This window comes from Aquarana catesbeiana, linkage group LG02 (assembly GCF_042186555.1).
Source record: "Aquarana catesbeiana isolate 2022-GZ linkage group LG02, ASM4218655v1, whole genome shotgun sequence".
NCBI lineage: Eukaryota > Metazoa > Chordata > Amphibia > Anura > Ranidae > Aquarana > Aquarana catesbeiana.
The window spans coordinates 498630208-498656067 of NC_133325.1; positions in this window are offsets into that span (position 1 = coordinate 498630208).

Below are 25860 nucleotides of genomic sequence, written 5' to 3' on the forward strand. Positions count from 1 at the left end.
TTTTTGCAGTCCAGGGAACCAACATGCATGTTACGCCTAGGTTTACATAGAGAGTAATTATCCCTCTACAGGGGTACCCCTTCGGAAAAGAAAGAATTGAAAGAAAAGAAAAAGAGAAAAGAGAAAAAAAAAAATTAAAAAAATAAATAAATAAATAAATACATTTTCTACCCAGGGTATCTCATCCTGTACAATGTACTTTAAGGCACCCACAGTTGAGAAAACCCAACCTGCCATCACAAAGATCTGCCTGGTGGACAGCGATACCCCAACAACAACCACCCGCCCCTCCTAGCGCTAGCAAAACATGGCACAACACAATGCAGAACTAATAATAGGTGTCTGCTAACCTGATATAAATTGCGCAAAATTGTGTTGAGCTCAGTGCCTCACCAGCATGGAGTTAGGCAAGATCGGAGTTGAGGTTATGCTGTCCCCGTACGGGCCACCAAATGAAGTAGAATAGTAAAGTATCGAACCAGGCAGAACTTCAGCAATGCAGGTTTATTAACAGCTGATAACATACAGGTTTATGTTCAAAATATTACAATATACAGGTCTAATTTATACAGTTTCTTACAATGCAAGCATATTAGATATAAATATTCTTATCCTCTAACCAAATTGAAACGATTGTGAAGTGTTCTCACCTTGAACCAGAATGGGTCTTTACTGCCAATTCTTGGGAACCTGTCACCTGATAGGGACCAGCCGGTCAACCAGTGGTCTGGTCCCCTCACAGAGTTCTGGGTTCCAGCTCGACCAAGTTTGTGAGGGAAATTCACCTGAGACCACATTCTGGAACAAGTCAAGAAGTCTTCTCTGACTCGTACGAGGAGACAAGTTATGGACAGATACTTGCCCATTGGTTCTGACCTCTATGACCCGTGCAATAGGGCAGCATACACAGAGTTCAGCCTTATGAGCTCCTATCTGACTTGTCCGAGGGGACAAGTTAGGACAGATACTTGCCCATTGGTTCTGACCTCTATGACCCGTGCAATAGGGCAGCATACATAGAGTTCAGCCTTATGAGCTCCTATCTGACTTGTCTGTCTAACAATTGCAGAGCTTGCATTTATATACACTTTTACAAGTCTTATCTTATCATCTCTCTTACATATGATTGGTCGCTAAGATCTACGTCAAAGTAACCAACCATAAATCTGACACCTGTTCTACAACCAGATAAACTTAATTACTCCCAAAATTCCTATATGTTCATTAAAGTGATTTATAACTGTTTTTGTCCAATTAAAAACACCTGTATAGAGACAGTCTGGCACCCAGCTGTGTTATCAAACTCTCCTTATCTTGATAAGATTTAACTAGCTTCAAGGATTTGCAGATTTACAACTTTGAGACAATTAACTTTCAATAACCCCACCAGATGTTTTATATGTTTCACTATATGCATGTATTTTAACAGTTTTAATGAGGGCACAAGCAGACCTTTGTTTGACCCTGTCAAACTTAATTAATGTTCTGTACATAACTTTCCTGTATTCCACCTAATTATTTTAACCACCTGTTTTCTTATCTGTCTGAGACAATTCTATATTACTTGAATCTATTCTAATGAACTTTCACCCAGTAGACTATCTTAATACATTTTCGAGAACACCTGTGTACAAGTACTTGTCATAAAGCAGAGGTCATTTAAAGTTCAACACTTAAAAATGAAGACTTTCTAAATCTGGAAAATACAGTATACATTATTAAAGATTAATAATTGTTGCTCTACTTATTGAATAATAATATTGATAAAACCACTACTATATAATAATATAAATAATAATAATAATTATCAATAAAATATATATGCAAATCAATATATATAATATGAAATACATTGGCTAATATGAGATTCCACAACACAACATAAACTGGAACTTAAAAGGAGGGTAGTAATAACCCAGGTGCAGATCATGTCTGCTCAGGTTTCGGGAGCTTGTTGTGTGGAATAAGCTCCAATAGGTGGGGCCCTATATTAGGGCTAGCAATTTGAGGCATAACAATAAAGACTTAATGTGGCTGATATCATTTGGAGGCTGAAGCAAGTTGCCACTCAGGGGGAATTTTACTGAAATTCCTGGTGTCAGATAGGGTCGAATGTTCCTCTGAAGTGATCTTCCATTTTTGAAGCAGTTGGTAGCCTTTGGATGGAGATGTGATCACATGATTTACGCCATCTTTAGTGACCAACAATTTAGTTGGGTAGCCCCATCTATATGTAACGCTGTGGTTCCTTAATGCTTTGGTGATATTGTTCTGATTTTTGCATAGTTGCAAGGTGAATTACGATAGGTCTGCGTAGAATTGTAATGCAGAATATTCAGTGTCGCGGTGTTCCCCTTTACGTGTAATTGACATCAGGCGTTCTTTTAATTGATAAAAATGCATTCAGAATAACACATCCCTAGGTGCATTTTCTGGAATTAATGAAAGTTTAGGTAACCTATGAATCCTGTCTATAGATAACTCAATGGCAGGAATTTCAGGCATGAGGGTCATCAGCATTGCATTTGCGCAGGAGCACAGATCAGGAGGCTGTAACATTTCAGGAATCCCTCGAATCTTAACATTATTTCTTCTGGATCTATCTTCTAAATCCGCTAATTTTGTTTTGATCCATGTTTGTTCCTCTTCTGCAGTATCATATGCGTCTACTAGGTCGTTAATGGTGGTGGCGTATTCCCCCATTCTGGTCTCAATATGATCTACTCTTTCTCCCACTGCAGTTAATTCTGTGTTAAATTCCTCATACATGCCATCATGTCAGTATGAAGTGTGCTTCTTAGAGGGATGAGCATGTCTTTAAGTGTAGTGTCTAACACTGGCTGGTTCAGCATGGGGAAGGAGACTATGGAGTCAGGAAACTCCCTGGTGTCTTCCTGTGAGCTTGCATTAGATCTTACCTCACAGTGCTGTGTCCCTGAGTCATCCATTCTGAAACGTGCCTTGGCTGGGCTTCTGTCAAGTGGTGAGGAGGGTTGTGATGATTCCTCCAGATCAAAAGCTTGTCTGTAAGCATGTGAGTTGCGGCCCTGTGTTTGCTTGTAATCCGACCGTTGTGAGGGAGAGGAGCCGGCACCATCTTGCCCACGAGGTCGCGGTGGCTGCATGTAGTAGTCCGTCAGCTTTTTCGGGCGATGCTCCGCTTGCCGTTTTCTGAGCATGATGCCGGGTTATTGGGGGATCAATCTGCCTGTATGAGAGGTATTTGCAGTGCCTCTGATCGCTGTGAGCAGCTAATTCGTACCGCTATGTGTTGGAGCTCAGGAGTCACACTGCCATCTCGGTGGAGTCCAAGCCACACCCCACATTGGTAACTCATGTAGTAATCCCACTCACACTTGTCGCTCCCCTGAGCCCCAATCCAAGAGGACTGTGGATAAACATAGCACCTTGCCCCCTGCTACCCTGACTGCAACAGTCTGGCCGGTCCGGGCCGACTGGGGAATAATGTGAGGCTGGATGAGGATAATCGCCGCCCCAGAATCGCTTAGTCCCTGGGCCGGCTGCCCATTAACCCATACTGCCTGACGATGGTGCTGCTGATTATCTCCGGCAGCAGCTTGGACGGATCAGCCTTGAAAAGTTTGCCGCACTCTTCCTGAACATCTCAATGGTTGCAGATGACCCATTTGGTTACAGGTATAGCACTTAGGTCTGGTAGGAGGGTTGGGTCGGGCTAGGGGTCTAGAGGCAGACCACTGAGGTACAGAATTTGGGTTAGAGGCTTGTAAACTGGGCCCAGATAGTGGATAGCGCTTGCTTTTGCCTGACCTTCGAGAGTCCAGATATTCATCGGCCAAAGTAGCCGCTTGCTGTACAGTCTGTGGTCGCTTATCTTGCACCCAATCCCGTACTACCAGAGGGGTGTGGTTAAAGAACTGTTCTAAGAGTACTAACTGGGTGATGTCCTCTATGGTATGAGCGTGCCTTCCCTGGAACCAGCCCTTAAGGTTCTGATGCAGACGATGTGCCCACTCCATGTATGTTATGTTGGTTTGTTTCCGGGATTCTCAAAACTTAATCCGGCTGGCTTCAGATGTAATGGGAAATCGGGCTAGCAGAGCTTCTTTTATTCGGTCATAATCTTTAGCGTCCTCGTCCTCCAGGGCCCGATACGCATCACCCGCTCTGCCAGTTAAATTACTTGCTAGTAAGACGACCCAATCTTGGGACCGTACTTCATATATCTGGCATAGTCTCTCAAAGTCCTGCAGGAACACTTCAATTTCCTCCTCTCCTTCCTTAAATAGTTTGAACGCTCGAAAGGGCAACTTACAGAAAGGCACTGTATCTTTAGGTGTTGTTTCCGATTGCCGTATTTCTGCCATTCTCTGCTCATGCTGCCGCTCTAGTTCTCTCTCTTGTCGCTCATCCTGCAGCTGGATGTCTCTAATGGCATTCTGTATGGTGGTCTCTGATGGGTTAGCACCATATAATGCCAACCGCTCTTGAACTCTTTGCTGAAACAAGTCTTCAACTGACCGGGGTCCCGCATCACCATCCCTCTGATCCATCTTGGCTAACTCACTGATCAGGGTGGCCTTGTTCTTTGTCCCTCCGGTCCCTCCACGGCTCTCAAGTAAATCTTTCAGCGTGGCTCTCCTGCAGACTGCATAGCTGGTCATTCACTGTGGTGGTTTGGAGTGTCCCACTAACTGGAGAGCAAATCCCACGGCTGCCAACCAATGTAACGAGCCCCTGCTCACCTGATTCCACTCTCCTGACACTCCTCTGTGGCTATTAAATCAGATTGCAGATCGCAACGTCTGATGGTTTGGTCATCTGATGCTCCGAGATTCGAACTACAGCTATGTGCTGTTCAAATCCAGTTGTGATAGCTCAGAACAAACACCAGGCAGGCTGTATGTAAGTTCAAACAGGAATCTCACTTTTATTGGATGCACACAACACACTTTTATACCCAGCAGTTTGAAAACCCCGCCCCCAACAACCACTTTCCTATTGGTCAATTGTAAAGTACCTTCTAGTCCTCAATTAGTTCCTCTTGACCATGCAAATGAGGACTTGAAACAGGGTCAGCAGGGATTGGTCCGATAGCTTGAATAGGAGGACTGATATGTGTAATGACACAGAGAAGCCCCAGGGGGTAATTAAAGTACATAAACAAATGGTCAAACACAGAAAAATGCATTCCTTCCAGACCACAGAGCCATTTGGAGGGGGTTAGCCTTAAGACAGGGCGGAAGACCCACCACTGTGTAATAGAATCAAAGGAGAAATACTTCAGTATTCCAAGGTTCATGACAATCCAGTATTCCAAGGTTCATGACACTGAGCAAGGGGGCACCATGATTGGTGGCACCTTCAGGTGTCCTATATACTCAGGCCCTGTAGACCACAAGCATGTGGGGACTCGGCCCAAGACTTCCTTTGGGATTTCAGCCTCACTTTTTGCATCCAGGAATAATAGAACGGGGATGGAACATAGTGCTGAGGCATCGTCAATAGCTAGTGGTGAAGTGACCAGAACACCGCCATCAGGATGGAAGGAAATAGAAGCCTGGAGTCTGGACAAGACATCAGCCCCTAACAGATTTAAGGGGCATGTGGACGAGACCACAAATCTGGCTAATAGGTCAGGAGAATTGCCAACTTGTAGGGGGCAGGTTAAGGGGTTCTTCCTGGACGTTCCATCAAACCCCACGCATGTTATATCAATGTTTGATAGGAATGAGGTCTCGGGTAGCTCTTCTGCCCTGATTATGGACCTTGCCGCACCTGTGTCACATAGAAAAATGGTGGGACGGCCCTCGATGGGGAGGGTTATTTTTGCAAGAGGGCCTCCTGAGTCTGCAGAGGATACCATGGCAGGGGCAGGTGACACAGGCTTGCCTGATTCCTAGCGGAGAAGGTCCATGTGATCCAGAGAAGGGTGGGGTGGTGGGCGAGGTGGGATGACTGTGGGTAAACCTCCTCTCGGTGGTGAAATGAAGGGGCCGTATTTGGGCCATTGTTTTTGGTGGTGTGAGGGTCCAGGGGGAGTCCATTTAAGGAGGGTTTTAAGGAGAGCACTGGGGGGGTGGTTGCTGGATTTGTGTATTGGGTTGCGAGGGGTGTAAGAGGGACTGTAAATGTGTGTCACCAAATAGGTGGTCAAGTGGGCTGTTGGACGGTGGCTTGAAGGAATCCATTGCCCCTCCAGCTGATGATTTATACAGGGGAATGGATTCAATGCGGGGCGTGCCTTGAAATGTAACAGTCTGTCGTTTTGAGATAGTACCTGTTCCAACATGTCTGTCGGCTTGGAGCATCCTGGCAGGGCCGGCGTGACTCTGGTCGGGACTTTGAGAGGAGGGACCAGGTTGGGGCTGAGGTTGGGTCCCTTGGTCCATTAGCATTAGGTCAGGCTGAGTCTGAGTCCCTAGTCCCGAGTCTGTTGGGGCAGGAGGATCAAGGGGGAACCTCTTGAGGCTTGAGTGCCTGGGTTTTTCCCCTGGGAGCTGTCCGAGTCTTCCCCAGAATGTACACTTGTCATTAATGGGGTAGGTTGGGCCTTGTAATATGATCCCGAGGACTGGTCTATCACCATATACATGTGGGTAGGTTCCGGTGTGGGCGGTGGTGCAGATGGTACAGATTGGCATGTGTGGCAGCAACCACCCGAGCCGTACAAAGACAAGTGTGCCTTGTCTACTATTAAGCACGGCAGGGGAGGTGTCAGAGGCTCCTCTGTCACTTGTAACAGAGAGGCGGTGGGGGGGGGTGTCACTTGGAACAGAAAGGCGGTAGACGAAGGGCAGTGTCTACTTCCTGGGGACAAGACACCATTATAGGGCAGTGGCTGACTACTTAGCTTCCTCTTTTCTGGTTCCTTATATACATATACAATACAACCCTTCTGATTCTTTTCCTGATTCATCTACCTTCCTCAAGAATAGCTTTTGCAACTTTAAACCAAGCATCTGATGCTTGTAACAACCCGTGGTCTGACAACAAACCCCTTTTTCAATTCAAAATAATATGCCATTCATCTACTTGTAGCCTTCCACCCAAATGCATATCAACCCCACACACTTTTGCCAATTTCTTTACCTTTTTGACAGCACCCTCTCCTTCCCGCTATAATACCAAGTCACAGGCCAAACTGCCCTCTTTGGGCCTCACTAACCTTTGCCCCATCGTTTCGTTAGCTATTGAAGAGTTTATGTTTCCGGGCTCAGGGTTGGTATGGTAGTTTTATGAAGCTGTCTTGGACTCAAGGGGTCCGACAATTCCTCTGACTGCCACCTGTCCTTGTTCGGACCACTTTCCAATATATAACGCTACCTTGCGTTCTGTCTTGATGACTGGGATATTTATGTGTCTGCTCAGGATTTCAGACGGGTCACGAGGCTGTCCTGGACTCAAAGGTCCGACAATTCCTCTATCCCTCACCTGGTACCATTTCAGACTATATCACAGTCTCAAGTTAATGAGGACAAGACAGATAGAGAGTGAGAGAGAGGGAGATAGATAGATAGATAGATAGATAGATAGATAGATAGATAGATAGATAGATAGATAGATAGATAGATAGATAGTGAGGGAGAGAGAGGAACGTTTACAGTGTTCAGCTGCCAAGCAAGCCTCCTTGCATGCGCCTTCCCAAAACATAGACCAGTCACAGCCATGTTCACCCCCGAGGTGGCCACAGGTAGAGGAGCTGAGTAACATGTGACCACTTATTACTCTCAACAAGACATTTAACAGACAAATAAGGAGTACAGCAGTTGATATTCAATGCATCATGTTAAATGTTATTCACATTTCCCAGAACCATGCCCAAATTCCTCACTCTATCCTTTTCTTCCTCTTCAAACTGTTCTGGTTGATGAGGTTGTAATGGAAACCTTTCGGCTGCGTGTCTATAGCCTGTGGTGACCTGCCAACCTCAAGTTTAACTGGGTAATGCAAATTTAATCTGAATACCAACACATGTGTGGTCTCCGGGAATGCGGGTTTATAACCAAGAGACTCAGTCCTATATCCTGGCTCTACCACTTCAATCAACCCCCAACCCTCTTCATGTATCCCAAACAGACCACAAACACACTTAGGTCATAACATTACCACCAACAACAAGATGTGACCCACAACCAGCAACAAGCAACAAGATGTGTGACAACCGTAGAGAAATACAGGATTGTTCAAATCTCATGGGATCCCACTGCTGGGCGTATTCCTGATGCCCCCTCCTGGTTTTCCCGTGCTTTGCTGCACAATTATTTATACCCCAAGGAGGAGTTTAAACCATGTCAACTAATTTAATCCGTGACTATATAATCAATCCCTCATTCCCAACAGCCGCCACAAAACACAAGATCGACCAACAAAACAGAACGGAACAAAGCAGGTGGCAGATATAATTAGTACAGATTCAATAGGCTATGGGCAAGATATATACCTGTCTCTTTGCTCACCGTAGAGAGCTAATATAGACAGAGATTAGCGAGGGGTACAGTATAAACAGTAGACTAGATAATAAAAGTGTCTTACCGTTTTCAGAGGTGATCAGTCTCCTTCCTGTCCCCGTGTTGGTTTGTCCCGGCCTCTTCTCGATCGGCTCCCTCTCGGATCAGAACCCAAATAGCCTCACGTTCGGGCGCCAGATGTTTTGGATCAGAACAAAAGTCCGATATTATTATATCTACCCCTGATCAGATTGAATATAAAACATGAGAATAAGAAAACACTGCGCTCTAATAGCAAAAATAAAATATATGTGAGCCAGCAGCTGCATACATTGTGACAAACAATAACTGGTAAATGAGAAAAAAATGCAGCGCTAAGAAGTAATAGGAAGTTAGGGTGTAGTGAAACAATTAAGTAAGAGATGCTGTACTGAACAGTAAAGCATATGTGCAAAAACCATAAGTGAAATGAAATGAACAAACACAGTATAAAGTGTCCACATATGGTAAATGGATGATTCCAAACTCAAATTATTAAGAGGAACTGGTATGGACCAAAAAATGATGTGAAACTAGAAAATAAAGTCAATGGTGCACGGTGTGGATCTGTGACTGTGAGTCAACAACGGGGTACAGAACTTCCGTAGCTGTAAACCAACATCTCGATATGGGGCATCAGAATGAAAACATCAGGAAGTAAGATAAGATGGGTACTCTTACCAGATGACGTGGACTCCACTGTCATATGACATGGAGTCAATGGTGCGTGGAGCCAAACCTAGGCTGGAAAACGATATCCGGAACGGTGGAACCTCTGTCTCACTTCTCGACTTCTCTGGTGGGGTGAAGAAACATCAGGAAGGGCCGCCAACTGGATATCAGCCAATAGACCTCAAGGATGTGTTCCAAGGAGAAGCCGGGGACAGATTTGATCCAGACCCCGTGATGGAAGTAGGGCTACTGGAAGGCAGTTTCTTGCATCGGGATAATATGCAAATAAAAAATAAAAAGCTTCTGCATAGTGCAGGTAAACCAGGGAATTTTATTTCTAAAAATACCATACAAAAAATGGATAAAAGTGATCACAATTAAAATAAAATCTAAGCAGCGTAAGGAAGGTCTTCAACTTGAAGACCCCCTTGGTCGAAAAGCGCCGGGCGATCTCCCCTTCCTTACGCTGCTTAGATTTTATTTTAATTGTGATCACTTTTATCCATTTTTTGTATGGTATTTTTAGAAATAAAAATCCCTGGTTTACCTGCACTATGCAGAAGCTTTTTATTTTTTATTTGCATATTATCCCGATGCAAGAAACTGCCTTCCAGTAGCCCTACTTCCATCACGGGGTCTGGATTAAATTCCTTCATTCATTCCTTCCTGATGTTTCTTCACCCCACCAGAGAAGTCGAGAAGTGAGACAGAGGTTCCACCGTTCCGGATATCGTTTTCCAGCCTAGGTTTGGCTCCATGCACCATTGACTGCATGTCATATGACAGTGGAGTCCACGTCATCTGGTAAGAGTACCCATCTTATCTTACTTCCTGATGTTTTCATTCTGATGCCCCATATCGAGATGTTGGTTTACAGCTACGGAAGTTCTGTACCCCGTTGTTGACTCACAGTCACAGATCCACACCGTGTACCATTGACTTTATTTTCTAGTTTCACATCATTTTTTGGTCCATACCAGTTCCTCTTAATAATTTGAGTTTGGAATCATCCATTTACCATATGTGGACACTTTATACTGTGTTTGTTCATTTCATTTCACTTATGGTTTTTGCACATATGCTTTACTGTTCAGTACAGCATCTCTTACTTAATTGTTTCACTACACCAACTTCCTATTACTTCTTAGCGCTGCATTTTTTTCTCATTTACCTGAATATAAAACATGCATGCTTCAAGCAACCCACATTGTGACATAGTTCAGAGCCAAGTTACTTTCTGTTTTTATTTCCCCTTTTCAGACTACAATTTCGTTAAAGATTAAGATACGTCAATAAGACTAGCGCATGCAAACCACAAAACAGCCACAAATATATAAATACATATAGTGACAGAATATTGGCTTTAGCTGGGTGCCCATGTGAGGAAGTAGCTTTGTTCTTGCAGCGTTTCTTGCTTCTCTTAAACCGTTGGTGTTATCTTGTTATATTTTGAATGTATTCTTGGAAGCAGGCATGAACTCTTATGTTAACTGTTGCAGTCCAGTTCCTAAGCAAGGGAAGGGTGAGCTTTGCAAAATATCTGTATATGTATTAAGGCTTATTAAGCATAGAAGCTGATATATATATGTTAGGTATAGAAAGCATGTATTGGAATAGACATTTCACCCTGATCACATTTCTTTTTTTTTCAAATATAATCTTTATTCAAGTTCCAGAGAGGTTAGGGCTCAGAACAGTATCAAAAAATATGGAAGCATTTGAGGTCGCAGCCTCCAAGATAACACAATAACATTATTTCCAAAACTTCAATTACTTTAACATAATTTGCAATCTCAGGAAACCTCATATTGTATTGTTATTATGTTGAACAGAGCCAACCCCTTCTATTTTCCGTTTTCACATTGAGTGTAGTGAAGGATAAAGAGTTCAAAAAGAAAGGAGAGGAAAAAGATGGAGAGCAAGGTAGAAGGATATCAGAGAAGGGAGGTTAAGAGAGAGATAGGGAAGAGGGGGGGAAGAATGTAGGGGATGGGTACAGAGGGAAGAAAGGGAGGTAGCTATCAGGGGCAATGTGGGGATAGGGATAAATAGGTAGAGGAGATGCATGGGAGACGCATGGAGGCGGTGAACGGACGCCACCCAAACCCCGGATATCAAGAAATACAGTTATGCCACAACAACCACGCCTTCCATCTACCAGATCCTCCACAAGGAGGTTATTCTAAACCGGTGTACCGCTTCCTAGAAGCACCTTGCCTCATCTGATAAAATAAACATATTCCACCTAGTCCATGTCTTGGTAAACCGTTCGTTTTGGTTTCAGTTCGTAAGGACAAGATTTTCCATTTTTTTGATGTCCTCCACTTTCCTAACCCACATATTTATTGTCGGAGCTTGTGTGGACTTCCACAATAAAGGAATGCACGCTTTAGCAGCATCCAATAAGTGGCGAATTATTGATTTCTTGTATACTTTACTGGACGAGTGGGAGGCGTGGAGCAGAAAAAAGGCTGGATCAGCTAAAATGGGACGTTCAGTGAACTTCTGTATTGTGTGTTGGATGGTCTTCCAGAACTGCTCCAACATGGGGCAGGACCAAAAGATGTGAAGAATCGTTCCTTTATCACTCTGACATCGCCAGCAGCGGTCCGAGGAAGCCGGAAATATCTTATGTAATTTTGCAGGGGTATTATACCACCTAGTGACCAGTTTATAGTTAGTCTCCTGCATTTTTGTGCATAATGAGGATCTATGTGTGAAGTGGAAGATATTTTGCTTTTGGCGTGTTGTAAAGGTATATGTCAAATCCCGTTTCCATACATCTAGGCAGTGGAGTCGAAGGTCATCAGGTGGTGTAATCAACAGTTGGTATGTGGCAGACAAGGCATGTGGCATAGCGCCTTCTTCAGAACAGTAGGTTTCATAGGTGGTCAGGGTTTGGTCAAAATTCTCGGGGAGGTGGTAACAATTTAAGGAAATGGTTGAGCTGAAAGGCTCTCCAGTAATCTAGTTGGAACTGGCCGTCTGGGTGCATGAGGTCAGGTATAGTAAGCCACTTGCCATTTAGAAGAAAATGAGAGGCTTGGAAACAACCTGAGTTACGCAGAGAACGAAAGATGGGATCCATGTATCCTGGAGTAAACTCACGTGTCCCTAGTATTGGACGAAGCGGAGAGTCGAGTGACGTAAGGTGATAGCAAGAAAAAAGAGATAAGCACGTGCGCGTGGTCATGCCTATCAGGGGATGATTCTTTACTTCTCTGGGCAATATATTATGGCACAAGGTTGCTCTGTTCAAAGGTATGTCACACTGAGTCTGTTCCAGCCTAGTCCACAGTTTAGTGGAATGATGGCGATTCCAGTCAATGAATCTGGTCAAATGAGTTGCGTAATGGTATTTACGGAGGTCTGAGACTGCTAGGCCTCTATACAGTTTGGGCAATGTCAGCTGTTTTTTGTTAAGTCTGGGTCATTTATGAGCCCATGTGAAATTGAAAAATAGAGCACTAGTTTGTTCTAAATATGAGGAGGGGTTTTGGATAGGTAAGGCCTGTAGAAGGTATAGGAATTTGGGAAGAATGCACATCTTGAGGATATTGCATCTACCAAACCATGAATGTAACCCCGTATGCCATTTGGCAAGCAGGGTACGGACCTTGGTTAGTAGCAGTGGGAAGTTTAATGCAAAGAATTGAGATAATTTGGGGGGAATATGTGTACCCAAGTACTTCAAGGCTGTGCTGGTCCATTTGAATTTATAATTGTCTCTAAGGATGACAAGGAGGCGTGGAGGCATACCTACACTCATTGCTTCAGACTTATTGAAATTCATTTTCATGTTAGAAATATGACCATATATTCTAAATTCTTGTAGGAGATTTGGAAGGGAAACCACCGGGTTGGTAAGAGAGAACAGCATGTCATCCGCGTAAACGGCGATCTTCTGCTGTGAGTCTCCCAATTCAACTCCAGTTATGTCCGGGTTGGAGCGCACGGTACACAGGAAGGGTTCCAACAACAGGGCAAACAGGATCGGGGATAAAGAACATCCCTGACAGGTACCATTTCTGATCTTAAATGGGTCCGACAGTACACCATTTGCCGGACACGAGCTGTAGGGCTGGTGTAGATTGAGTTTATCCAATTTAGCATCGTGCTTGCCAATTCACCCTGTCAAAGGCCTTCTCTGCGTCTGTGCTTAGGAAAATACAGGGAATCTTATTCTGATTGACTACGTGTAGGAGGTTAAGGACTTTGACTGTGTTGTCCCGTGCCTCTCTGGTTGGGACAAATCCCACCTGATCCAAATGGACCAGGGATGGGAGGAAGGTTTGGATCCTGGTGGCTAGTATTTTGGTAAAAATTTTTAGATCCGAGTTGAGGAGCGAGATTGGCCTATAGCTCCCGCAAACAGTAGGATCCTTCCCTTCTTTAGGGATCACTGCAATGTGTGCTGAGAGAGTGTCTTGTGGGATGGTCACACCAGAACCCAGTGAGTTGAAGAATTTGTGCATGCATACCCCAAGGGATGGTAATAATAGTTTGTAATATTGTGCAGTGAACCCATCAGGGCCCGGGGCCTTCCCTGGTTTAGTGGCACCTATCGCTGCTTGTATTTCTTCGATGGATATAGGCTCATCCAACAACTCACTGGTTTCAGCGGACAGTCTAGGCAAGCCTGATTTGAGCAAATAATCCTCAATTTGGTTTTGTGGAGAAGATGGTTTCTGTAAATTGTAGAGGGACGCATAAAAATCTTTAAATTCCCATGCAATGTTACGGGGAAGTGTGACCCTCTCACCAGACGGTGCCATGATGTGTGGGATGTAGCTCGCAAGTACCTGTTCTCTTAAAGAATTGGCTAAGAGCTTCCCACATTTATTTCCTGATTCATATGATACGCGCCTGCATACCTGTATCGCCGCTTTAGCACGAAACTGCACAAGATCAGTAACTTTGCTACGAAGGAGCAAAAGTTTTGCCTCTACTGAGGGAGTTTGTGCATGTTTATGTCTAGCTTCAGTTTTATGTAGGTCGTTAAGAAGCGATGTCAACTGTGTCGAGCGTTGTTTCTTAATGCGTGCCCCGTGTTTATTTAGTACTCCACGAATCACCGCCTTATGGGCTTCCCAGACAATGCCGGGGTTACTGTCAGGGGTGTTGTTAGTCTTAAAGTAACAGTCCAGTTCCCTGGTCACATCCTTAAGGACCTCTTCGTCCTGCAAGAGACTTTCGTTTAATCTCCAGGTCCGTGTTCTAGATGTGAGCTTATCAGTCAGGGCATATGACAATAACACTGGGGCATGATCAGACCACGGTATAGACCCAATCGAGAAATCGCGAACGGCGTGCAATTGGGCATGAGGGAGTAAGAAGTAGTCAATCCTGGAGTACTGCTTATGAGAGGTGGAGTAGAAGGTGTAATCCCGTTCAGTCGGGTGTAGGAGTCTCCACCCGTCAATCTAATGTGCTTTGTGTAGGGAGCGTGCTATACGTTTCCTAGTGGCCGGTGTAATTGAGGAGTGACCCGAAGAAGTATCCTCGGTGGGGATTAGCGGGACATTAAAATCACCTCCTAGAATCAACTGGCCTCTAGTGAAATCCATCAAGGTGTCTAATGTATTGGTGATAAAGTGATCCTGTTGACTATTAGGGGCATAAATATTCGCTAATGTCACCTCGACCCCCCCCAATGTCTCCCCTGAGGAACAAAAATCGCCCCTCAGGATCAGTTTTCATATCTGAGCATTTCCAAGGAACCATACGGGATATAAGTATGGACACTCCACAAGACTTGGCCGTCCTATATGTGGAGTGATACACTCTCGGGAAGAATTTGTTTTTCAGTATAGGGAGACTGTCTCCTTTAAAATGAGTTTCCTGTAAAAAAGCCCTTTACGTTCAGGGAAAATACATTCACTGCCTCCATGGCCCCATCTGTAAGTAAGGGATGAGGGTCAAGGGTAAAGATAGGTGGGAGGGAAAGAGCTTGACGTGCAAGAAGAGAGGAAGGAGAAAGAAAAAAAGGGGGGAAGCAGAGGATAATAAAGTGAGAGATATAAGAAAGAAGTGCTAATTCGCACCAAAAGACTCTAAGTAGAGTATTCTAAATAGGTAGCACAGTAGTGCTAAGACGCTCACCAGAACAAACTGGTAATCGAGCGCAGGCCTAGGTGGGGTTGTGGAAAGGAATAGCCAGTAGTGAGCCCACTGACTCCCCCCCTCCACCCCGCAGCATAACAATATATGAAAGTATTAAAATGAGAACGGCTGTAACACCTGGGTAAGGAAGTAAGATTTAAATATGATATGCAACAACAGCTTCCCGTTAAACAAGAATACACCTAATGCAACTTACGGATAACATTCAGTGTCCGAGCCTGATCATGGTAACATTTGTAATTAGGTAAACCCCATTGAACTTTAAAAAAACGTAGGACCGCATCCCCAATATCCAACGTGTGCTTCACAAATACACCCAGCAGGAGGGGAGAGGGCATCTGGTAGCATCATAAAATATTAATCTCCCATGTCTCCAGGCTACTCACTCTGCCATAGAGCAAAAGAACCGTATTGCAGGAGTGAATGTTATGTCATATCTTGTCCCCATGAGGTGACTCATCCAGTCCAGCACCTATGATCCAAGGCCCCTCCGTCCACTCCACGCCACCCGGGGATGAGTGATTTACAGACCTGTCTGCGAAAGTATTGCTCCCCTTAAGCTATGTAAGCATGCCTAGTAGAATCATAATATCAATAGAGGCCACAGCCAGCTCCCCGCCCCTCCTCTCAAACTCTCATTCATTACCTACACCCATATCAGCCAGGTCGGCCAAGGAGGTAGGCGGGGGAAGAGCCAACAGCCCCACCACAACACTCATATCGTCAGCAGAGTTATACAATACCGGGACATAGTTCTGTCAGGCATTACAGTGCGTTTACATACTAGCAGTTTGGTCCGGTCCTAACATTGGGAAGCACATGGGTGAACAGCCATTCAGCATATTTATGAATGCATGATATGAGACCCCGAGCATGGGAGAAAGTCCCTGAGATCCTTCAGTCTATACCAATTATATCTCCCACAAGTCCGGCATACTTGCTCATCATCGAGCGTACTCTCCGGAAGGTTCCCAGGACAATGGTCCAGCAACACAGTAGGTTCCGACCACCCCCGCCAATCTCTCATGGCAGAGGACGTGTAGCCTAGGGAGTGGTGGACTCATACAACAGGGCAATATGGCTCCAGTCATCAGGCGATCAGTGGAGGTGAGAGCGCCATCAGCATACTAACAGAGGGAAGCAGTCAATAGGTCAACAGTTCTAGGGGTAAAAGAAACCCACCGTGATCAGGCTGCAAAATGGACTGGTAACAAATAGATAGGTCATGACTCATGTGTACCCTTGGTGGAGGGTGCCCTGGGTCTCCTCCTGGAACGCTGCTGGCGGGGAGGTTAATTCCGCTGAGTGGAGGATCCTGGGCGACTCGGGGGACGTGGGACAAGCACCAACCAATTTGGAACTGAAATCGATTCCACCCCTAGAAAGGTAAAGAAGGCTGGTAGATCCGATGGGGCACGCAGAGTAAAAGAAGCAGTGGCATTCCGAAAGATTACCGCCATGGGGTATCCCCAATGATATGTGCAGCCCTGTCTCCTGGCCAATTCCAGAGCTGGTCTCAGCATTGCCCTTCGTTGCAGTGTGGCTCTAGATAGGTCTGGGAGAATCTTGATCTTGGCGCCGTTGAATGTCACATCTCCTTGGTCCCAGGCCTTGCGGAGGATAAGTTCCTTCTGGGTAAACACAGGTATACAGAGCACAACCCGGGGTCTGTCCGGATCCGACGATCTAGGGCCAAGTGTCCTATGTACGCGGTCCAATTCCAGGGATGGCGGCGGAGCGCCGAAAACCCTCTGAAAGATAGCCACTACCGTCGCCTCTAAGTCTTCAGCTCTGGTAGCCTCAGGGAGACCCCGCAGCCGCAAATTATTACGGTGGCTGCGGTCCTCCAAATCCTCCAGATGGAGCTGCAAATCCATGGCTGTGGCTGCCTGGGTCTCCTGGGAATGCTCCAATGCAGAGATCCGCTGTGTGAGGGCAGAGATTGAGCCTTCTCCTGCATCCACTCGGTCCAACATTATCTGTATATCTCCCCTGATCTCCTGGACGTCTCGAGTATGGGCCTCCTCCACTCGTTGTATGAGAGCCTCAATGTCCTACTTGGACGGAAGGGCCTCAAAGTCCGCTTTAGTAGGAAGGGCTTGCAGTATGGTGCGGAGATCATCGGGCATGTCGCTCAGCTGCTGAGATGAACCTGCCATGTCTGTATGGAAGATAGCAGGAGGGTCCGAGTAACAGTCTGAGGCAGTAGAAGGAGTTGGAGAGGCAGGTAAGGACAGTGTGTCAGATTCGGCCATGCAATGTACACGTGGCGCTGTCAATATGGCGCCCAGTGAGCCCCTTTGTGAGTCCCGAAAATAGCTCCGTATACTGCTCCGCGAGGTTGATGTCGGGGTGCCGCTGACCGATGATCTTGTCCTGTATTTCTTGGAGGTTGGCATATCTCATTGACATATGAATAAGCCGTCAGTTATGCGGGTAGGACAGGGGGAGGCCAGGAGCTCTCTGGAAACATGTCTTCACTCGGCCATTGCTAAGCCACGCCCCCCATGATCACATTTCTTAATCACATCCATTACACACTAATACAACAGACCTATGACCTTGGTATTCAAGGACAGGGTCCCACACCAGATATTCGTATGGCACCTATATTTAACACTGGCGTCTCTGTGGACACTAGAAAAATACCTACAATAGCACCTACACCTTCACGTCCATTAACTCAGACCCCAAAGTAGATGGTCCCGACCCCCATATCACCGGGGGCTGGGAAATATATGATATATTGAATTTGTCTTCCTCTCCTCTGTCAAAGGATGAGTGCACAGTGCTGCAACTGGGCCTCACCTTCTGTCCAGATCAAGAGGCAGACAGATTTGAATTGGTCAAAGATTTGCACCTTTTCGCTAGAAGACTAATGTACAAGGTCTTATATGATAAGGAACAAAAGGACAATAAGCCCCTGTCTATGACAACTCTGTATTGAAAGACATAACCTTTGAGGAACTTAGAGCCCTTCAGGACCTGATGGAACTCTGGGATGAAAGTAACCCTGAAGAAGAGGGATAGACATTTAATGCACCAGAGGCGGCCTTTGGTGCATCCATCTTTTCCCATCCCTGCATACCCACTTTTGCCCCACCAAAGTCATACAAACCCAAATCACGATCATTTTCCCATCTTACAGGGTGTCACGTATCAGGTGTGACCAGAACTGTGTGGACAACAACAGAGGAACAAAACGCATGTAAGGTGAAAATATTATGATTTATTAAAGATAAGTGAAAATATATGAATACAACCACCTCCAATATCACACAGTGTACAACAACCAATACCAAACAAAGACCCACAAATAATCACAATCAGACAAGTATATACAATAATAGGAAAATGCCAGAGTCGTAAACGTAGCCAATGTCTGACAATGCTACCAGCAGGAGGAACCATTCCTGACACAGGGGAACCCCAACATCTGGGCCTTCGTCATGCAGGTGACGAAGGAAATAGAAGCCACAAATTGGAAATCAGGACCCCAGCCCAACCTTCCACATCATTTAAAACGAGAATTGAACTTTTTAAAAAATAATAACAATATTGTTGTGAAACCTTCTGACAAAGGAGGGAACATTGTTATTATGAGTATAGAAGGTTATGAAAAAATGTGCTATGACATTATCTATAATAGTGAATGGTACAGACCTGTACCAGCATCATTTGTGGTAAGCAATAAAGGGACATTCTTATTCAAGCTCATAATAGGGGTACCATTGACATTAACACATTCAAATTTCTAGACATCACTAACTCTCATATCCCTACATTCTATGCATTGCCCAAGGTGCACAAAAGGGCGTTACCCCCACCTGGGCGTCCAATCATATCTGGCTACTCTTATAGAAGAGTACCTTTACCCAGCCTGTCTTCAAACATCAAAGATACAATTGAACTACTTAAAATTATTAATGGACTTCAGGTACCAGAGGGAGCCTGGTTAGTTTCCATCAATATTGAGGCACTGTACAATTCCATTCCACACATGCGAGGAATACAAGTAATATGTGGATTTCTCAATGAAAGGGGCATAGACTCTAGTAAGTACAACGATTTTATAATAGAAATTTTCTGTTTCATTATTTTGAATAATGTCTTTGTATTTAAACAATCCCACTACCTCCAGGTGCAAGGGGTGGCCATGGGGGCGGGCTGTGCTCCCTCCTATGTCAACCTGTACCTGGGGGGGTGGGAGTGGAATAACCTTTCTTGACGCAGAAATTTTCCTGAATGAAGTAAGAACTTTATGCTCAAACCTGTACAGAAAGCTGTCTGCCAGCAATACATTGCTGCATGCAACTAGCTCGCAACCAAAGTAAATAATTAGAAGCATTCCATATAGTCACTACCTCAGACTGAGGCGTAATTGCACATTAGATGAAGATTTTAAGAGGGAAGCTGCTATGTTGCAAGAACGATTGCTTGTGAGGAGTTATAGCAGGACCTTCCTTAGGAAGGCTTACAACAAAGTAAGAATTCAGAACAGAAATGCATTGATCTACAAAACAAGAAGAGAGATACAATCTGGATCAACAAGGATAATTACTAAATATAATAGACAACAAGAGAAGGTGCAAAATGTCTATAAGAAGTTCTGGTACCTCCTCACTGCTGATGAAAAAATGAATACAGTAAGTTCATCAAGCCCTATCCAGAAATCGCGTTTAAAAGGTCAAAGTCCATTAAAGATACTATGGTAGCAAGTCACTACATTGGGAAAAAGACGAGTAAAATAGACAAAGTAGGCACATAACCATGTGGTAAATGTAACTATTGCTCATTCATCTTGAGAGGTAAAAATATTGATCTCCCCAACAATACTTCATGGATGCCCACCTGTCAGTCTGTTGGTGCAGTCTATATAATGAAGTGTTGTTGCAAAGCATTCTATGTGGGCAAAACAAAACGCACTTTCTTTTGCAGAATTAGGGACCATGTCTCTGCAATTTCCAAACGCAAAATGGAAACCCCTATTAGCAGATATATGGGACTGAGCCACAATCATAACCTGAAAATGATCAGCTTCTTTGCCTTGGAATACATCCCCCCACATGAAAGAGGTGGAGATATTGACAAAGAGCTATTACAGCTTGAAGCGAAATGGATTTATCTATTACAGGCAACTAGATGTCCAGGTCTAAATGAGGGCATCAGCTACAAGCTCTTTCTATAGTCTCTAACATGACAATTCTGTGGCTCTCTTTACCCTAGTGCCTCAGTCCCATCAGTATGGATTAACCTCATATATCCTTATCTCTCCACCTTCCTATGGATACCATGCCGCAATGTCAATTTGGATGTAAGCCACTTCTGGTGTGGGGCTGGGGGTACAGTGGAGGGGCAGCATTCTCTCTGTGATGTAGCTTTTCCTCCATATTGCTCACTCTGTGTCATTATGGCGTGACGTACAGGCAACTAGATGTCCATCTGATGCACTGGGGAGGGGTATAAAGAGACTCATGTGGCATCAGTCACACTGCTGGAGTCCCTGGGATCCTCATACAACACTAAACTGCTGACAGGTAGATTCATTTAGCTTAGTGATAACTCTCTTGATGCAATGTACTCACAGTGCACTATTTAAATACAAACGGTGTGGTATACTTATGGCTTTGTTCCCCTATTTGCTCTTTATTCTTACCTGCAGACTTACTCTCTTCATTTATGGTCATTCTTATGCCTCCTTTTCCTTTGGAGTCTCTGTACCCACAGATTAAATAGCATATGAAGGCAAGTTCTTTTACATAAGCAAGAACTTTTAAACTTACTAAATTAATACATAGGGGATCTCATTACAACTACCGTATTTATCGGCGTATAACATGCGCTGGCGTATAACACGCGCCGGCGTATAACATGCACCCCAAGTTTAGGAGGGAATTTTAAGGAATTTTAAGAAATTTAAGGAAAAAAACTTTTAGGAGTAAACTTTAAGGAAGAAAAACTTACATTAAAATGCCCATCAATGCAGCGTTATCGGTGTCCATCTGCAGCCTTGTCAGTGTCAGTGCAGCCTTGCCCCAGTGTTCATTGCAGCCTTGTCAGTGCAGCCTTGTCAGTGCAGCTTTGCCCCAGTGCAGCCTTGTCAGTGCAGCCTTGTCAGTGCAGCTTTGTCCCAGTTCAGCCTTGTCAGTGCAGCCTTGCCCCAGTGCAGCCTTGCCCCAGTGCATCCTTGTGTGATCGCCGCCGACATACACAGCTGTGTGTAAATTCAAATATGGCGCCGAGACTGCAGGGATTCGTCGGAGCTGAGATACACATACCTGAGTGTCCTCTGCATTTTTCGGCGCCGCTCACAGTCACGCCCAGTCCCGCCCTATGATGGACATAACACAGGTCCAATGGCGGGACTGGGCTGGACTGTGAGCGGCGCCGAAAAAAGCCGAGGACACTCGAGTATGTGTATCTCGGCTCCGATGAGTCCCTGCAGTCTTGGCGCCATATTTGAATTTACACACAGCTGTGTATGTCGGCGGCCATTGCGGCAAGCGCTGCGATCGCTATGATCCAAACAAAAGTAGCGGGGATCGGCCTATAACACGCACCCACGATTTTCCCCTGATTTTAAGGGGAAAAAAGTGCGTATTATATGCCGATAAATACGGTATATTGCTTTGCTTATGCCCTAATGTTATCTCACTTTCAGAGATCCGATCTTGACCCTATACAGTCCAGGTAATCACCGCTGTCAGCAGTAAACTATAGTCTCCCAGTTATCCATTTAAAAAGGAGTTTCATGTGCAAGCATATACCTTTTTCTTCCTGTTGAAGGATCTAATATCCTAACCAAGTATAGAGATAGTATGACAGCCTCAGTGCATGTCTAACACTTTGATCAATCCACAGGAAACATTGTTTTAAAATCATATACATATACTGACTTATACCTCTCTCTGTGGGTGACTCAGCTGAGTGGGGAAGTTTTTGGTTGGCAGGACCTCTTGTGTCCTGGAATTCGCTCTGACTTCATTTTTCTACCATAAATCTGGCTCTGGGTTCTGAAAACATTGAGGCTAGAACCTTTGGTTGGGAAACTCCTGCTATCTATATGGATGCATTCATGTATGTATTGTATTATGTGCATAAATATGTTTTTTGATGTAACTTTTTCTTTTGTCTCTTATATGTACCTTTTCTTCTGTTGATTTATTCCTGTATTTATTTGTTAGAAATAAAGTCCATGCATTCCCTGAAGAAGCCACAAGGCGAAACATGTAGAACGATTACGTGAAAAATTGTATGAAGGAAGTGACCTTTTTAATGTTATTCTCTTTTTGAATTAAAATATATTTTACTAAATTTTTTGTGGTATATCTATTTGTAGCAATAAGCACCCTTAAAGTCCCATATTCCCCAATATGGTCTTTCTTCTCTGTTTACTATAAGGGACGATAGTGCCTACTATTTGAATCTGTGTCTTGATGACTCTAATCCCCTAACTTACAGAATATGTGTTTAATGTCATATTAACTTTGAAACCTAGGTTGAAGTTGGTCTGTCTGTCTGTTACTATTATTTATGGAGGAGACGAGCAAGTGAATTGTTTTTTCTCTCAAGTTAAACATCGACCATACGGCTCTGGAAAATGAATAATGAGGGGTTGGGATCCTTTTGTTGTATAAAATATAGAGTTCCACATCTATATTTAGTAGCTATGAGCTGCAGAATACACAGTTCTGTCATTTATTTTTTATACCACATTCAGTAATCCAGGAGACATTTGCTGCCTTGGTCAGTACAAAAAATAAATATTGGGCTGGGGGGGCCTCATTCACAGTAGGAACTGCAGACAATGAATGGTAAACTGAGAAGGGTGTTATGCTTGGAAGTGTGCCGAATAAAAAGGATAATTTGTGACAAAGACATGGTATTTTTATTTTTTAACACTTACATTTTATTAGAATAATACGCAAATTACACAAATAAAGGTTACAGGTACAGGTACATTATTCCCAGAAAAGTACAGAGTTAATATATTTGTATAATATACTGTCAACACTGTGGCCAGTAAATGGAGAAATTTCATCATATGCTATAAACGTGCAATAAGTCTGGAAAGTAAGTAATAAAGTTAGTATGTGATTAGTAGATATAACTAAAATACATGGGGGGTTATTTACGAAAGGCTAATCCACTTTGCACTACTGCACTTGAAATTGCACTTGGAAGTGCAGTTGCTGTAGATCTGAGGGGGACATGCAAGGAAAATAAAAAAAAACAGCATTTTAGCTTGCACATGATTGGATGATAAAATCAGCAGAGCTTCCCCTCAGATCTACCCCTCAGATTTACAGCGAATGCACTTCCAAGTGCATTTTCAGTGCAATTTCAAGTGCACTTTGCACTTGTAGTTTGCACTTGTAGTGCAATGTGGATTTGCCTTTCGCGAATAACCCCCATGGTATTTTATACAGTACTTTATATAGTTAAATCCATAAAATTTTTACACAGTCATCTTGTTCAGCTTATGAAGTACTTCTGTATGTACAATGCATCTCCTACCATACCCTGTTTGTAGCATTTATATGTGAAAAATTGTGGTACAAGAAAGACAAATTAGCAAACAGGGCCAAGCACCTATTCATGCACATGCTCCTGCTTGACTCTGTTTAAGGGTGCACACTGGTTCTAAATTGGTTATTTAAGGTCAAGCACTTCTCAGTTACTTTATTAAGTGGTATTTAAAGTTCTTTTGCCTGGACTGACCTGTGACCTGTGGATGTGTTGTGATAGACTCAGCTTATGCTCTTGACTTACCCTTATGCCCTGTACACATGGTCGGACATTGATCGGACATTCCGACAAAAAAATCCATGGATTTTTTCAGACGGATGTTGGCTTAAACTTGTTTTGCATACACACGGTTGCACAAAGTTGTCGGAATTTCCGAGCGCAAAGAACTCGGTCACGTACACCACGTACGACGAGACTATAAAAGGGCAGTTCAGTACCAAGTGCGGCACCCTTTGGGCTCCTTTTGCTAATCTCATGTTAGTAAAAGTTTGCTGAGAGAGGATTTGCACTTTTTCAGACTCGTGGTTTTCAGATCGTATTTCTGCTGTTCAGTTTGTGCTTGTGGGTTTGTATCTGGTCTTCAATGCGTGCAGCGAGTTACCCTTGATTTATCATTGTGTTCTTGTTCGTTCGTTACTGATTTTCAGGTCGCTCTTCAAAGGCCTTGCAGTTCTTCAGTGCGTTCTGTTACGTCATTCTGACCAGCCGACCGTTTTCTAGCCATGTTGCGTATACGTACTCATCGTAGAGTTCGTGCTGTGCAGGGGCTTGGTGTTGGGGTCCTTACTTTGACACAAGCCCAGTCCATGAACAGGGTGGGGAGAAGTTCATGGACCAAGAATTGGTTGCTCCAAGTGTGACCAGTTCTGTCACATGCCTTTGCTCCGTGAGATCCGTGAGAATAATCCTGATGATTTCAGGAACTTTCTCTGGATGACGGACCCAATTTTTCACCGTTTGTTGGCTTTGCTGACCCCTTATATCAGCAGGCAGGATACCTGCATGAGGCAAGCCATCACTCCGGAACAGAGGCTAGTCGCCACCCTGCGGTACTTGGCGACGGGGAGAAGCCTGCAGGACCTTAAGCTCTCGACAGGCATCTCCCCCCAGGCTCTGGGGATCATTATACCGGAGACCTGTTCTGCCATCATCCAGGTCCTGCAGAAGGAGTATATGAAGGTAAGATTTATCCTTTAACATCACATTTTATTGTATAGAATGTTTGATAATATATTGTATTTCTTTCCTCATTCCCTAATTACCATGATTGTAATATGCTGTGAATGTCCCCTTTGTCCTCATGCATGCTGGATTTTTATGTACTTTTTTTGTCCTTCATACATATTTGCCTTCACTAACCTCCCCAGCATGCTCTTCTGGGCCTATATTCACCTCATGTAGTCACTTAACAATGTATTTTGTCAGCTCCATAGTAGTGCTTTACCCTAAATACCCCCTAAAATGTAGAAAATTGTGATGTGTGCTTGAAATTCAGACAGAGTGCCAGAGGTTTTTTTGGGGGTCCCAAAATCATTTGGAACCCTCCCTCCCCCCAACTGCTAACTCAGCTGATACCAATCCTCTATCTATCCTCAATCCTCTATCTGCTGACGTTGCCAAACCCAGACACATTATACGCACCTCTTTTGTGGTCATATTTATGAATGAATTCCCCAAAGCATGTAGTGCAAGGGCCTGCCTGAATACTTTCAAATGGTAATGTTCAAAGTTTTTGTATCCTATTATTTTCTTGATAGGTAATAGCAGAATGTAAAAATGTGCTAAAATGTGTACAGTGTGTATTTATATCTTTGTATTATGACACTTCTTACTTGTCCAGTGGGCTGCCAATAGTGTAAGTAAGGAGGGGCTGGCCAAAGTAATACATATTATTTATGCATTCATCTCTCAATGAAGTGGAGAGGGTTACCTGTCCAAAACATCTCCCCCCATAAATTTATTTAAATGGCCCATGAGAGGGGGGGGAATCTGATAGGTGGACCTTATACCTTTGTCTTTAAATACTCGCCCAAAAAAGTAATACTGATGTTGGCCAAGAATGTTTGTG